We start from the raw sequence: 15,106 nt of genomic DNA on the forward strand, positions 1-15,106 counted from the left end.
AGTAGATTGTGGTAGACAGAGCTTCCTTCCTGGACCTGTGAATATGTTTACCCTGCTTGGCAAAAGATATTTTGCTGACGCCGTTAAAGATTTTGAGATGGGGAGACTATTCTGGATTATCCAGATGGACCCAACATAATCACAAGCGTCCTTATAAGAGGGAAGCAGGAGGGTCAGGGTCAGAGACAGATTTGAAGATGCTATACTTCTGGCTTTGAAGATGAAGGAACAGTCCACAAGCCAAGGAAGGAATGCAGGTGGCTTCTAGAAACTGGGAGAGGCAAGGAAACAGATTCTTCCCTAAAGCCTCCAGAAGGAATACAGCTGTGCCAACCCCTTGATTTTTAACCCAGTGAAACCCATTTGGGCTCCTGACCTCCAGAACTGTGAGAGCATAAATTTGCATTGTTTTAAGGCACTAAGTTTGTGGCAACTTGTTATAGCAACAACAGGAAACTAATATACAGACATACAGGAGTTTAGTGGGAATTCATTAGGAAAACAACCTGTGTAAAGCAAGAATCCTAGACCCCTTTGCAGTCTAAGGCAAGTTCTTCAGGATCATTGGGGAGTCCTCAAGGCACAGTTACCAGTCAAAGCCGTCCTGTGTCTCTGGACGGGGCTGCTGTGCTCAGTCATTGGCTGGAAGCAGCCCCCAGGAAGAGTGACCCTTGGCACAAACACAGTGAAGCATTCAGAGCAAAGCAGGTGGGGCTTGGTACATTTCCCTCACTGGAGTTGGGGGGGGGGGCGGTGGCTGCAGGACAGATTCTCATGGAGTCACCACAGTGACTATGCTGCTGATGGCAGCTGATGGAAACAGCAGTTCCCCCCACCCCCCAAGGTGGAACAGCCCTCCATGGCTGGTCTCAGGGCTGGGACGAGACAGTCTCTACCTTCCTTCTTTGTCAACACACTTGAGAGGGTGAGAATGGCGCCCTCATTCTTCCTGAGAGTGGAAACACTCCTTTCCCTCCCTGTCTCATTTTTGCTCTATTCATACCTGGCAGGTGAATCTCTGGGTCAAGTTGTCCATTCAGTTTGACTGAAACATTCACCTTTTAGTTCTAAGACCTAAGAAATTAGGAGTGCCTGGGTGGCTCAGTCGGTTGAGCATCCAGCTTTGGTTCGGGTCATAATCTCGTGGTCTATGGGTTCCAGCCTTGCATGGGGCTCTGTACTAACAGCTCAGAGCCTGGAGCCTGCTTTGGATTCTGTGTCTTCTTCTCTCTCTGCCCCTCCCCCACTCATGCTCTCTCTCTGTCTCAAAAAACAAACATTAAAAAAAAATTGTAATTGAGGAAACTGGTCTCTAATTAGATTAAAATGTTCTACTTGGTGGCTCACATCAGTCTTCCATGCTTCTTTGAAGCTGGAGCTCTGGAGGCTACCTCCTCTCCCTCCTGCCCTCAGTATAGAGATTAACGAATATTGGGGACTTGGGGCTCAATCACTGAACAGACACTTGTTGCTTCTGGCTGTTCCACATCCATTCTCTTTACTTCTGATAATTATACACTTCCTGCAGGGAACCCATTCTGTGGGATCTAAGTGAAAAGGATTGAGCCATAACTCCCCATATGAGACAGAACTAAGCAAGTGACCCAGCCCACCAATCAGTTTACTCCATTCTCCTAAGTGGAGAAGTGATGGGCTCAGGGAGGTCCAGAAATAGAACCCAGATCTATCTGAAGCTTTAGTCCCACATTAAACTAAAGTAAGATATATAAAAAACATGGTACAAAGTAAATACTCTCTAGGTGTAATTTCCCTCTTGTCTCTTAATCTTCTTTATGATGTAGTCAGATCTCCTGATATAGACACCCATCCATCTTGACTTGGGGATTTGCCTATTGCCCTCCAGATTCAGTTCCTAGGCCAGAATCACTATAGATTTTCCCCATCATTTGGGCAGAGCATCTGGGTCTGCCTGACTGAACTTTCTCAGGCCAATTGTGAGGCCATATAATCCCTTCCCAACTCAGACCCTGCTTCCTCTCCTCCTCCCTGGGAACCTCTGGAGGTTCAAGCCCACTGCTTGCAAGCCCACTGCTCTAACCCCCAGTGAGGCTGTTTGTACCCTAGAATACTAAATGCAGAATCCACTCACTACTTTGAGTTTTTTTTATCCAGGAAAAACAGTAAAGGCAGCCTCGAGGCAGAATCTGTCATTCAAACTGTCTTAAGGAAATTCTACCTTTGTGGCCTCCCTGCGAGGACCATATGACCAGCCCCTCCCTGCATGGTGAGGGAAGCCCAAAGACCTTTGGAGACAAGGGTATTATGTGTGGTAAAGTAAAAATCGTTCAAATTAGTCATGAAAGAGCCAAACATCTCCTGTTGTTGAATCTGAGGCACGTATATGTGCAGTGAGAATAAAGTTATTAAAAACATTTTTTTCACTATTTATATATGTCCTATCGTCTTGTTCAGCTGTTAGAGAAATTGGAGGAGAAGCCAGTTAGGTCCTTATGGGAGGTTAGGGGCCAACGAAGATGGCCATGGGTTAAACAGCACATCTGCTGGGGGGGCCCCAAAGAGCCCTGCACTGGAGGCCTCGAGCTATGTCTGATGTGCCCATGGCTTCTGTCTTTATCAGGAAGAGGTCAGACAGCAAGTTTTCTTGAGAGTAACTAAGTGACAGGAAGAAAATATAACCCCTAAGTGATCTGTTCACCAAGAAGTTATTTTTTCCCAAATGAAATTGTATCATTCCATCGATTTCCATTAGATGGGCTATTGACAGAAGACACGGTTCTGTCACCAGACCTAGATTTGAGTCTCAAAATCTGTCACTTATGAGCTATGTGATCTTAGGCAATTTTCCTAACTTGAGTCCTGGAATTCTCAACTTTAAAGCAAAAACCGTAAGTGTGTGGGTTGTTGTGAGATTTAGATGAGACACTACATGGGAAATGCTCATGCTCAGCAGGCCACTGGATCATCGTAGAGGCTCTGTGAATGTCTGCAATTAGACCCAAGAGGAGGCACCAGAAAGGCTCTTTGGTGTCAGAACAGACCATGAGAAAAAAATCAATATCCCCAGGCATTGGTGACAAATGGTAACATGTGACCCTCTCAAAAGTAGGTGGCTCTCCTTAGTTTGATGAGGAGACGAGAGTTCAGCCTCTGACAGCAAGTCCTGCAAATGCTCCTCTCTCTCTCGGGATTTCAGATTCGGACAGGAATCTCTGGCGATACGGCTCTCAGGAGACCTTGGGTTCTTCCTATTTTGGGTGAGGCCAGAAATACCCCAGGCAGAGCTGACTTCCAATGGGACATCCCCACAGCTGGCCAGGCGTGGTGATTAGGAAGGGAAAGCAGAGGCAAATAAGACCAGCAGGGGAGAAGGTGGGTGAACTCCTTTGAAGTTCACACATTTAACTCTGTCCCAATTTTGTTCAAGGCTAACGGGTAAAGTCATTTCCTATTTTATCCAAATGAGCTCAGCAGCCTCTAGAGAGAAGACAAGGGTGCTGCTACAGTATTTCCAAAGCCCTCAACTAAATGTCTTTACTCTGCCCTGTGACACCTAAAATGCCACTGGAAGGTAGAACCATACATCGTTTAAGAGCGTTATCCTGTGTTCCACAATGAACGCATGGGGTGGGAGCTTTCAGTATTATGTAATGCACATGTCAGCTAGTCTCTTTGTAGTTGTTTTATGGGAAGATTGGGTTTGATACATTGCAAAAGTTTCCATGGGACCGAGGATGCGCTCCAAGAGCTGTTCTGACAGAAAGGTTCCAGCTCAAAAGATTCCTTCAAGGTTGTGTGCACCTCACCCCAGTCTCTGTCCTGCTCAGGGGTTCTCACGCGGAGTCACAGCCAAAATCTCTCGTGGGTGCTCTCTCGGATCTCATGAAACAACAGAGAAGACTGGAGAGGCCTCTCAAGCTCTCAGAAGGCTTTTCATCCAGGGCAAAGGTCCAGCTGAAACTTGTGAGGAAGTGACAGTTGAGTGGTGATGGGAAGGATGAGCCAGCATGAACAAGGCAGAGGAGTGAAGAACACGTCTGGGAACCCAGGAGGAGGACTGGGTGGGGGCTGGGTCCAGATTGTACCAGTTCGCCAGAGCCAGCTACATGCAACTCCTCCCCACTTCATGCTCAGTGACATCACATTTGGAGCTTGAAATTGGCTGTGATGGGAGTACACCACAGACATGGGCAGATGCTACACATCAGGGCTTTTCTTTCCTTCTTTCTTTTTCTCTTTTTTTTCTTTCTTTCTTTCTTTTGGATAAAGACTTTATCTTCTTTCCTATGTTCTCATTGCTAACAATCTGCATGGCAGATTCTAGATGCTCATTAAATGTGAATCTTCTGGGAAGCAACTTGGAGATAGTTACAGGATTCAGAGACTGGCTTTCCCAACTGTCTAACCTACTGAATGGTTGGGAATCACCATGGCGGAACGGGGCAAGCCCTGTTCCAACATCTCCCAGCTGGTCTCAGAGAAAAAGGCTCCCACCTGCCTTGAGCAGAGCCTCTTCCTCTCACTAACAACATGGTCAACCAAACACGTGAATCTCACTTTTTTCCCCACAGCTTTGACAATTGCTCTCAGTTATAACTTTCTACTGAAAGTACTGGGATAGTCTATGCTGGAGTTTTCTTGTCCTGATGCCATCCGGGGACTCACAAGGACTCAGTAAGTCACAGCTTGGTCACCCACAGTAGAGGAAAAGAGAGAATCGATGTCCAGCCTTTTTTGTGAAAGCAATAGTATGCCTAGACACGTATTATTAACAAGGGCTTAATTTTAAGAGTGGGAGTTCTAGAGTCAGGGATAATTAGATTTAAATCTTGACTCTATCACTAGTTTTTGTAACAGGGGCAGTCTATTTATCTTCTCTGTGCCTAGGTGTCCTTATCTATAAGGATTTGATAGCGTACCTCCTAAGGTTGTGACCAAGATTTAATGAGATAATGCAGGTGTAATCCTTGGCACAGAGCCTACTATGTCATAAGTCCCCCATAAACAGCAGTTGAAGGTTTTGAAAAACTAAAATTATAGACATGCAGAGATCCAGAGATTACTTAGTTGAACATCTCTCGTAGGGCTACCACTTACTGGGAACTATTATGTGCCAACTGGCTTTCTGGATGCTTGTAATTTATTATTTACAGTTCTTAAAGAGCCCTACTGGCCACATATCATTATCCTCCTTTTCCTAATGAAGGACCTGAAGACGAGTGAGGTTAAGTGACTTCCTCGAGGCCACAGTTAGCACCTGGCTGAACCAGAATTTTAATCAGGGTTTGCCCGTCTTCAAAGCCTGTGCTATTTTTCCATACTGTATATTGCCTCAACAGGTAAGAAAGTCTGGAGAGAAGACTTCTTTAAATTTTAATCTGCTCAAGATATATATATATATAAATAGGACTAATAACCCAACTACAATCCAATTCTTTGAATCCTATGCTGGTTTAGTTTGCACCAACCTTCAAGGGCTCACCCAGCACCACACAAATAGATTTAGAGCATCTCTATTCAGGACATGTGCATGCCCACATAAACTACACGTTATGTGTTGGCCAATAATGGCATTTTAAGACTGCTGTTTGTAGGTGGAAAAAGGGGACATTTAGTGCCTGTTGATTACCCAAGGGTATGAATCACAACTTCGTTTTTTTCCCCCAATGTTAAAAAAGAGACAGTGAGGGGCGCCTGGGTGGCGCAGTCGGTCAAGCGTCCGACTTCAGCCAGGTCACGATCTCGCGGTCCGGGAGTTCGAGCCCCGCGTCGGGCTCTGGGCTGATGGCTCAGAGCCTGGAGCCTGTTTCCGATTCTGTGTCTCCCTCTCTCTCTGCCCCTCGCCCGTTCATGCTCTGTCTCTCTCTGTCCCAAAAATAAATAAACGTTGAAAAAAAAAATTTAAAAATAAATAAATAAATAAAATAAAAAAAAAATAATAAAAAAAAAGAGACAGTGAGCCAAAAAATAGAGTCATCTGAACCCCAGGACAGCAAACCAAGAATGAATCCCAGTTTCAACCTCTCCCTTTTAACTAATAGTTCATCTGAAATTTCCTATCAGCACTGGGGAGGTAGGTAATCTGCATGATAAAAGTCCTGCCAAAAGGGTGTCCAGACCTAAAGCAATCCTTTCTTTTCTTTTGCTATCACTTCCTCCCCCCCACCCTCCTTCCTATAAAAACCTTCCACTTTGTACAACTCCTCAGAGCATCTCTCTACTTTGCTAGAAAGTTTGCTGCCTGACTTATGAATTGCTTACTAAAGCCAATTAAAGCTTCAAATTTACTCGGCTGAATTTTGTTTCTTAACACCACTGACCCCACGTTTCTTTTTTTTCTTTTTTTGATCCCACGTTTCTAAGCTTCCCAGCATTGCTTCCAGTCCTGTTGCCCATAATATTTGTGCCTCAGTTTCCACATTTGGAAAGAGGAACTGTTAATACTTCGCAGTGCCACTGTGAGGATTCACAGATCTGAAAGCACTAGGTATAATTTTGTACAGACAATGGGTGCCCAGCCACATGCAGTTTCCTTCCCTACCCTAGAAACACAGCTCTGTCACATAGCCGTGCCCTCATCTCAGCCCTGGGCAGGACATGATATTCTATAGGATATGCCCCGAACCGTGCGCAAACCTAGCTTCTGTTTACACCACAAGAGATTCTTCTATCGGGACTCTCATTCGATGATGGGTGGTGGTGACAAGGAATCAAAGTGCAGTCTTGGGACATTCAGCAAACATTAACCACTTCATTAGTGATTATTTCACATTGAGCTCTATTGTACGCCAATTAATCGCTGGCACAGGATCCTGAGGACGGACAAGCTAGTCACAAGTGATGAACGAGCAGCACACTCAAGGGCTTGCAGAAATAAGTTGCATGGAGAAGACGCAAGAGCCAGGTCTGGCATCCCCTTCCTGGGATGAGTGTGCGTTCATGTCGCTGATTTCGAGAAAATGTACCTGGAGAATAAGGACCACCTGTAAGCCTGGCTCCGATGGTAGTCAGCTGTCAACCCCTGAGTGAGCCACTATGCAGGCCATATTTATAAAGACAGAGGGCAGACGTGGTCAGAACGACGGGGCTTTGGATTCCAGGAGCTGCACTTCCTAGCTGGGTGGCCTTGACCTCACTGGCTGGCCTCCCAATCCATTGCCACTCTGAATGTTGATAATCCATGGCAGAGCTATACTCATTTGAATTTTTATGATGAAGTTTTGTGGTTGGTTTGTTCACCATGAACAATTATTTGGTCTGACCCTCTGCATTAGTTTCTGATAGCTGCTATAACAAATTACCGCAACTTAGTGGCTTAAGGCAATTCAAGGTTAGTGAATTAAAACCAACGCCTTACAGTTCTGGGGTCAGAGGTCCAAAGGGGGTCCTACTGGACAAAAACTGCAGTGTCATCAGAACTGGGTTCCTTCTGGAGGCTCTAGGGGGGAATCCACTTCCTTTCCTTTCAGCTTCTACAGGCTGCTTGCATCTCTTGGCTCTGACCTCTTATTCCATCTTTAAGATGAACCACTCTGGCCTTTGCTTTGTCATCACGCCTCCTTCTCTGACTTTTGGATTACACTGGACCTTTCTGACGACACTGGGCCCATCCACATAATCTAGGATAATCTTCCCACCTCAAGGTCCTTACCTTAGTCATACATGCAAAGTTCCTTGTGCCATGTCAGGTAACACATTCACAGGTCTTGAAGTTAGAGTGTGGACATCTCGGGGGAGGGGGACAGGGATGTCTTCTGTCTACTACACCATTGTACAGTCAGTCAGATTAAAATTCAATGACAATAACCTAGGAGAAAGAGCTCAACTTCCACTGGCAAGTCACTTTGAACATAACAAAGAAACGGAAGGGCAAAAGAAGGTGGAACAAAAGAAATGATTGTTGAGTTGGTTCAACTCAAACTGAGCCACTCTGTGGTCAGTTCCATTCTGGGGAAACGATGATTATAAAACGACCAATTACATAGACTTGCTTCAGAGAGGTGATATTCACAGAGCATCTGGTAGGTGTCCAGCACACTGTGGGGAAAAAAACACTAGTTCTAACTTTGAGGTCCTCCCCTCTTTGCAACCACCACACCATTCCCGCAAGAAGAAAAGAGCTGGTTGTTGAGCGCCCAAGGATAAGTGGCACTGGGACCTCCTGACACAACGACATCTCCAACGAACTCACTTAGAGAAGCCCACGAAGACTTCTTTTGTCAGACTTACACTCTTACAGATTTTAGAGGTCGTAAATAACATGGAAGGCGTTTCAGAGCCTACACGGCATTTTCTGCCTTCATATTCACGACTCTCTCCTTGGAGGTGTTAATTCTCTCTACCCAGAGGAAGAGAATAAGGGTCAGAGTGGTTAAGCCCAAAGTCACATGACAGAGAAATGGAAACCCAGGCTCTAGTCCAGCTTTTCCAACTCTGCACCCCATGCTGTCTGTATATTTTCTCATGTTTGTGTCACATCCATGTATTACAGCTGGGAAAACAAGGATAAAAGACTCCAACAGAAATTAACAGGTGAGTCAACCTCAGAGCAGCTGGGAATCATGTAAATGAGATGACCGATCATTATTTTTATTGCAATGTTTTCCTTTGAGTATGTTCCTTGGGCTCAGAATCCTGGTGGTGGAGTGACCTGGGCTTGAGTCCTGGTTCTGACATTTAGAGCTCGGTGATACTCTGCAAGTCACGACCCTCTCTGAGTCTCACTGCCAGCTCTTTCTCCAGTAAGGCCCTGTGTTACTGCCGTCTGGACATAAATGTAACAGTGAAGGTAATTGTTGTGTGACAGATTAGTGGGGTCAGACTATCCTTATGGAAACGTTCCAAGGGAGGTTTGATTGAATTAATCCTTCTAGAACCCTTGCAATTATGTGGAAACAATGATAGAGGCTAGCTGACAGGCTTGGCTAAGGTGAGCCAGCTTTCCCTCCATCAGTCTTGTCCATATTTTCTTGGGGCACTTATTTGGGGGAGATAAATATTTAGGTTTCAAGAAATCACGCTCAGTTTCTCTGGGGTCTTCTCACTTCAGCTAGATATAAAAAGAGCCACGGTTTGGAAGGTGCATCATAAATCCAGCGACAGCTATTCTGGAACTGATTGGAGACACTTTCAAACCTAATTAAAGTGGTTTCCCTTTTTGAATTTGCTCCAGGTATGCATTTATTGCCCGGGCTAGAAACTAATTTGTAGCCAGATTTGGGATCCAGGCCCTTATACTGGGAGGTGTGTTATATGTGATTAAGCTAAACTATTTAGTTTAATACCAGAGAAGTCATTTGAAATAAAAGAAATTGCATTCCATATTCAAGAAATAAAATAGCCTTCTAAGTATACACAGAATTAAGTTGCATAAAAATATATTTTCTGAAACCAAGTACCTGTTTCAGGTGCTTTCTAAACGTGGCCTTGGAAATATTTGCCGCAAAATCATTTCTTCAACCACAAGCCCAATTCCTGCAGACATAAACCCAGGGCCTTTTTCACCCATTGCCTTATCTTCCCACCCTTTCTAATCTCATGCTGACCTCCTTCTAGTGCAGTGTCCTCATAAGGAATGAATATGATGTAAATTATTTAGCACAGTACCTGGCGCACAGAAGGCACTCACCAAATCCTAGCCTACCTCAGTATCGTCACCAGCATCATCCTCACCATCACTTGTCTAGGGACCTATCTTCTGGAGTGGCGGGGGGCAGGGAGGTGCGGGGGGCTGGAAGAGGACAAGTGGAAGCCAGAGAATCACTAATCGAGGGAATTAACCTGTGCCTGACGATGGCTTTCACTGAGCCGCCTAAACCACTCTGCTCTGTGGATCTGGCTAACTCCATACTACAAAGGAAGAACGGAGGCACGGACACATTCACATGACTGCTCAGGATCAAACCACCACGTAATTCTCATTACCTTGCACCTCCCAGCCCAGTCATTGCCCCCTCAGGGAAACCATCGCTAAACCCCTGGTCAAAGTCTGGTCTCACTTGGTGTCACTTGGATACAACCTCAGAGCATCATGCACTGCTCTCCCCTTATAATTCTTCACATAATCACATCTTTACTTATATTATCCTACAATTGTTATTTGTCTCTCCCAACATGTCCTAAGCTTCTTGTGTGGTTTTCTCACTATCATACCCTAGTCTCTAGCACATACAGGTACCCAACGCCTAACTGCTGAGTGAATACATGAAAGAATAAAGAGATGCATCAAAAAGACCAACAATAACAAGTCTTGTTGAGGATCTGGAGAAATCGGAACCCTTATATATTGTTGGTGGAATCATAAAATGGTCCAGCGACTTTGGAAAACAGCTCGGCACCTCCTCAAAACCCTAAACATACAGTCGCCATATGATCCACCGAGTCCATTCCTAGGCATATTTCTAAGATAATCTCCAGGAGAAATATGTGTCCACACAAAAACCATGCATGTTCACCATATCACTATTCATGAGAGCCAAAAAATGGAAGACGGCCCAAATGTCCATCAACCAAGGAATGAATAAACAAAACGTGTTGTATAACCATGGAATATTATTTGATAATTAAAAAGAATGAAGAACAGATACACATGCTGAATCTTGAAGACTTCATACTAAATGAAATAAGCCAGTCATAAAAAAGCCACATATTACATGATTCCAATTATATGAAATGTCCAGAACAGGAAAATCCATAGAGACAGAAAGTTGAGCGATTGCCAGGGGTCCCTGGAGGAGGGGTGAAGAGTGACTGCTAAGGGCTAACGAGTTTCTCCTCAGAGGCCATGAGAATATTCTGGAAATAGATGCTGGTGATGGGTGCACAACCATGTTCACACACTAAAAACCACTCAATTCTACACTTGAAAATGGCGAGTTTTGGCACAGAGGTTTTTTTTAGAGTTGTGCATGATACTCTTACGGTAGATATATGTCATTATCCACTTGTCCAAGCCCATGGGATATGCATCAAGAGTGAACCCTAACGTAGACTATTATTGGCTTTGGGTGATAATGATGTGTCAATGCAGGTTCAAAGGCTGTAGCTAAGGTACCAATCTAGCGAGAGACGCTGCTACTGGGGAAGGCTCTGCATGTGTGGGAGCAGGGGGTATAAGGGAAATCTCTGTACCTTTCACTCAATTTTACTGTATACCCAAAACTGCCCTAAAACATGAAATTTAGGGGCACCTGGGTGGCTCAGTCGGTTGAGCACACAACTCTTGATTTTGGTCCAGGTCATGATCCCGGGGTCATGGGATCGAGCCCTGTGTCGGGCTCCACTGAGCACTCTCTCTCCCGGTGCTCCTCCCTCGTGCTCATGTGTGCGCGCGTGCTCTCTCTCAAATTAAAAAAAATAATAAAGATAAATAAAGCATAAAATCTCGTTTAAAAATGGTAACTTTTATGTATGTGAGTAATATCTCAATAAAGCTATTATCTAAGAGAAGAAATGTACAACGTGCTGGACCTTCTCTATCTACCCCAACACCAGCCTCCCTCCCCACATGGGGCTGCTTCTATTGGGCAGTGGGGCCTCCTTGGGGACCATCAGCCCTTCACTGCTCCCCTAATTCTCCTCTCTGGGATCTGGGAAGTTGACAGGGAACCAAATACCCTCCACCAATTCCTGCCACGAATTCATCAGGGCGGTTTCATCACAGGAAGCTTGCTCTGAATGCCTCAGTAATGAATCAGTATGAGCTCCAGCCCCAGAAATAATGGCAACAGACTTCCAGCCACGTCTGTTTTGTAATGTGAGTTGTTCCACTCTATGGCTGCTGTCGTATAAATGTTTTTAAATAACAGAATCAACCATGGTCCAAGCTCCTCTTCGATCACTTCCTGTCTAGACCAAAAAGCACAAGGCTAGTCTTCCTGTCATAAAAATACATCACAAACTTTATCCAAGTGGCATCACCTGCCCCTGTCATTCCCAGTCAGATCTGTCAACATGTCAGCACACTTAGAATATCTGTCACTTATAAGTGAGGGACACACAGAATTTACACAGGATACCTACCCTCACAGGATCCTATCAGAGAAGGGCTGAAGAAGAACCCAGTGTTTGGTGAGAACTTAAGGGGAGTTTTTAGAGCCACTCTTTAATGTAATTTATAAATACATGGGTTCCTTCCTGGTTCTTTCTGTAGAATTTGCCAATGGAAAGAGACACAAATCTGACTTGAAAGCTTATGTAAATAAACTAGCAACTACCTAGATTTTTTTTTAAGTAGAAGACAGATTTATTTTTTCACAAACACAGCTTCTTGTTAAGAAATTATGTTTAGATGTTTCTACTCCTCCCCAAACTTTCCTAGCAGCCCAAAGATTCTTGGGCCCATCTCCCTACAATGACATACGTTCTCAAGTCCCCTGCCCCACCCAAACTCAACCCCTAGAGGTTTGATAGTCTCTTTCTTGAGCCTCTTCAGGGCTCAGTCTTTACTGTATGCATTCCTTATTTCATCTTCCTGAAAGCTTTCGAATGCACATATTGCTATGCTAGTATTGCACAGATTAAAGAACTAAGGCTCAAGGTAGTAAAGTGATTCGCTAAAGGTTGACAGTGAATAGAAGTGAATGGGGCTATAACTGATGGTGTCTGATGGATCTCTGACATGTCTAGATGTCACACATGTCTAGATGTTTTCTTCTCACTAATTGCTTTTGACTTGAGCTCCTCCTTTTATAATTTGAGGAAATAGATGCTTATTCAGATTGCCCAGATTGGAACCTACAGTGCAGCCCTTATCAGTAACATCATGCTTCAACCTCCATGGAGGTGGGATGGATAATCAATAAACACCTTACCAGTATCTAATAATAAATAAGAGACCTGGCAACCTTACTTCCAGTGGGTGGGAAAAAAACGAACTAAAAAATCTCTGTTAAAATGACTGGGAAACACAAAATGATCATTAGTCATATATTGAAAGACTGAGAGAAATGATATGAAATAGGGGAGCCAGAAAACACTTTCTAGAGAAGGGCTGCTAATCTGAGTCCTGGATGATGCACAAGACTTAGAATAGTACATTACCAAGGGATAAACCAAACATTGTACCACTGACCTCCACAATGTGCATTTTCTTCTTTCTTATGGGGACTGGGGTGGAGAAAGGTTGAATTTCTGCTTTTCTTCACACAGGAAAGTAGAAAGAGGCGTTGTATACGGGAGCAGTGTGGAGCGTGAGCCTCAGACACTGGGCTCCCTCCTTTCCCAAGCTCCCCCTCATCAGATGACTTTCTAAGCTGGTGGTCCAGAGGTGGAGGAGATTCACTGGCCTATGTGTTACCGATTCCTGTATCTTCAAGGGAAAAAACAAGGCCACTCTTCCAGTGACCCCAGATTGGTAGTTCTCAGCTTAAGGAAGACCTATTTGGCAATGTCTGTAGACATCTTTGGTTGTTGTGACTTGGGGGAAGGAGGGTCCTACTAGTATCCACTTGGTAAAGATCAAGGGTTTCTCCTAAACATCTTACAATATACAAGACAGCCCTACCATAATAAAGAACTACCCAGCCTAAAATGTCAATAGTGCTGAGACCGAGAAACACTGCCCAGAAGGACATAGTCTTAGTTATTTCTCCAGTTCCAGTCTAGGCCAAGCATTGTCCCCCATGTGGCAGGAGACCAAAACTTCTCATCTCCATTCTCCCTTCTCCAACTATTGACCTAGTAATGTGGACCAGCAAGGATTAGGCTGCCCATGCCAATAACTTGCCAGTATCTTAGGCCACCTGTGTCTAGCTACCCTCTCTATTTGGTGCCATTGATTTGACTTGTTCTTGAACTATACTCATAGTACCCCTCTCTATTATTTCCAGGTAAAACAAGCAGAGGTTCAGGAAGGAGAAGCAAGTAGTTTTTCTGAAGCCCTTGGTCTAATCTCTGCTTATTGTAGGAATCTCACATTTCTTGGTACATAAATTTCCGTCCAAGTCCTTCCTTGCTTTCCATTTAGCTTTTGCCCTTGGTCACACAGCTCCCTTGTCTCAGGAGACTAGATAACAAGAGGGTGAATGGCAGAATATAGACATTACAATCAGACACAGAACTCTAAAATGCTAGTGTCATATTTGAGTCTTCTCAGCAAACCCATCACCTGTGAAAGTGGCAACTGGGTGTCAGAGGAAATGGAGCAGAGATATTTCATTTGTAGGGGAAATTCCAGATCATCCCAAACCCAATGGCTGAGACACATTTCCAAGAGGAACAGATGGGTGCCTATGAGCATGAGGGCTTCAAACGTTCAGAAAAAGAAGACGTTTTAGCCAAACCTCCTGGGGGAATCCATCTGGTCCAGGCCAAGACAACTTACCCCATGAGGAGGCTAGATGAGGCCCGACAAGGCCTGCAGTTCTGTGGAGGCGGGCTTGTGGAAGACCGACGTTCTCATTGGCGACCGGTCTATTTGGGTCTTGATGGCGACTAATGGATCATCTCTGAGAAAGAAGAAGACACAATGCTGAGAAGGCAACCCCAAGAGTCCAATCTACCTGTTACAAGTGCGCCTTAAAGGAATAACCCGCACAAGACTCAACCGAGCTCCCGCTGATTGGAGGGTTGAGAGTTGCAGGTCTCCAAGTTCAGGGTGAAAGATTGACACATTCAAGGACAACTCTCAGTGGGCATTCTCACCAGCTGTTTGGTATTATTTTTCACAGCATGGCTTTCTGTGCTGCAGGTCATTAAGCCTCCAAACTCCCAAACTCCTCAGCCTTGTGAAACTTCAGCTGATAATGTAATGTGACCACGCTATGAAATCCAACAATCTCTGGAGTGGTGCACATTTACAGGTTAAGAACAAGAGTAGCACATCCCTCTAAGCACAGAGAAGATCAAAGAGGTGTCAGTAGTGAAGGTCTAAGATGGTATTGCTCAAACTCTTGGTCTCAGGGACCCATTTTCACAGTGACAATCTATGGAAGGCCTCAAGGAGCTTTGGTTTGTGTGAATTATGTCTATCAATACTCAAACTGATGACATTTTAAAATATTTATTCATTCCTTTAAAAGAGCAATACTAAATCCATCACATGTCAACCTAAGTAACAGTTTCAATTTTAAATAACCATAGTTTTTAAGACAAAAGACAACTTAGTGAGAACAGTGGCATTGTTTAG

General features: G+C 44.4%; 1 long non-coding RNA gene across 1 annotated transcript in view; it reads right to left on the reverse strand.

Annotated features, from left to right (window-relative positions):
- LOC122494497 overlaps positions 1 to 15,106 on the reverse strand; it is a 595,470-nt gene that overhangs the window by 521,079 nt on the left and 59,285 nt on the right. The window contains exon 2 of the long non-coding RNA XR_006300179.1: positions 14,303 to 14,426. This is a non-coding gene — a long non-coding RNA (uncharacterized LOC122494497). The remainder of the gene's footprint in view (positions 1 to 14,302; positions 14,427 to 15,106) is intronic.

Source organism: Prionailurus bengalensis, chromosome E2 (genome assembly GCF_016509475.1).
Source record: "Prionailurus bengalensis isolate Pbe53 chromosome E2, Fcat_Pben_1.1_paternal_pri, whole genome shotgun sequence".
In the NCBI taxonomy this organism is placed as follows: domain Eukaryota; kingdom Metazoa; phylum Chordata; class Mammalia; order Carnivora; family Felidae; genus Prionailurus; species Prionailurus bengalensis.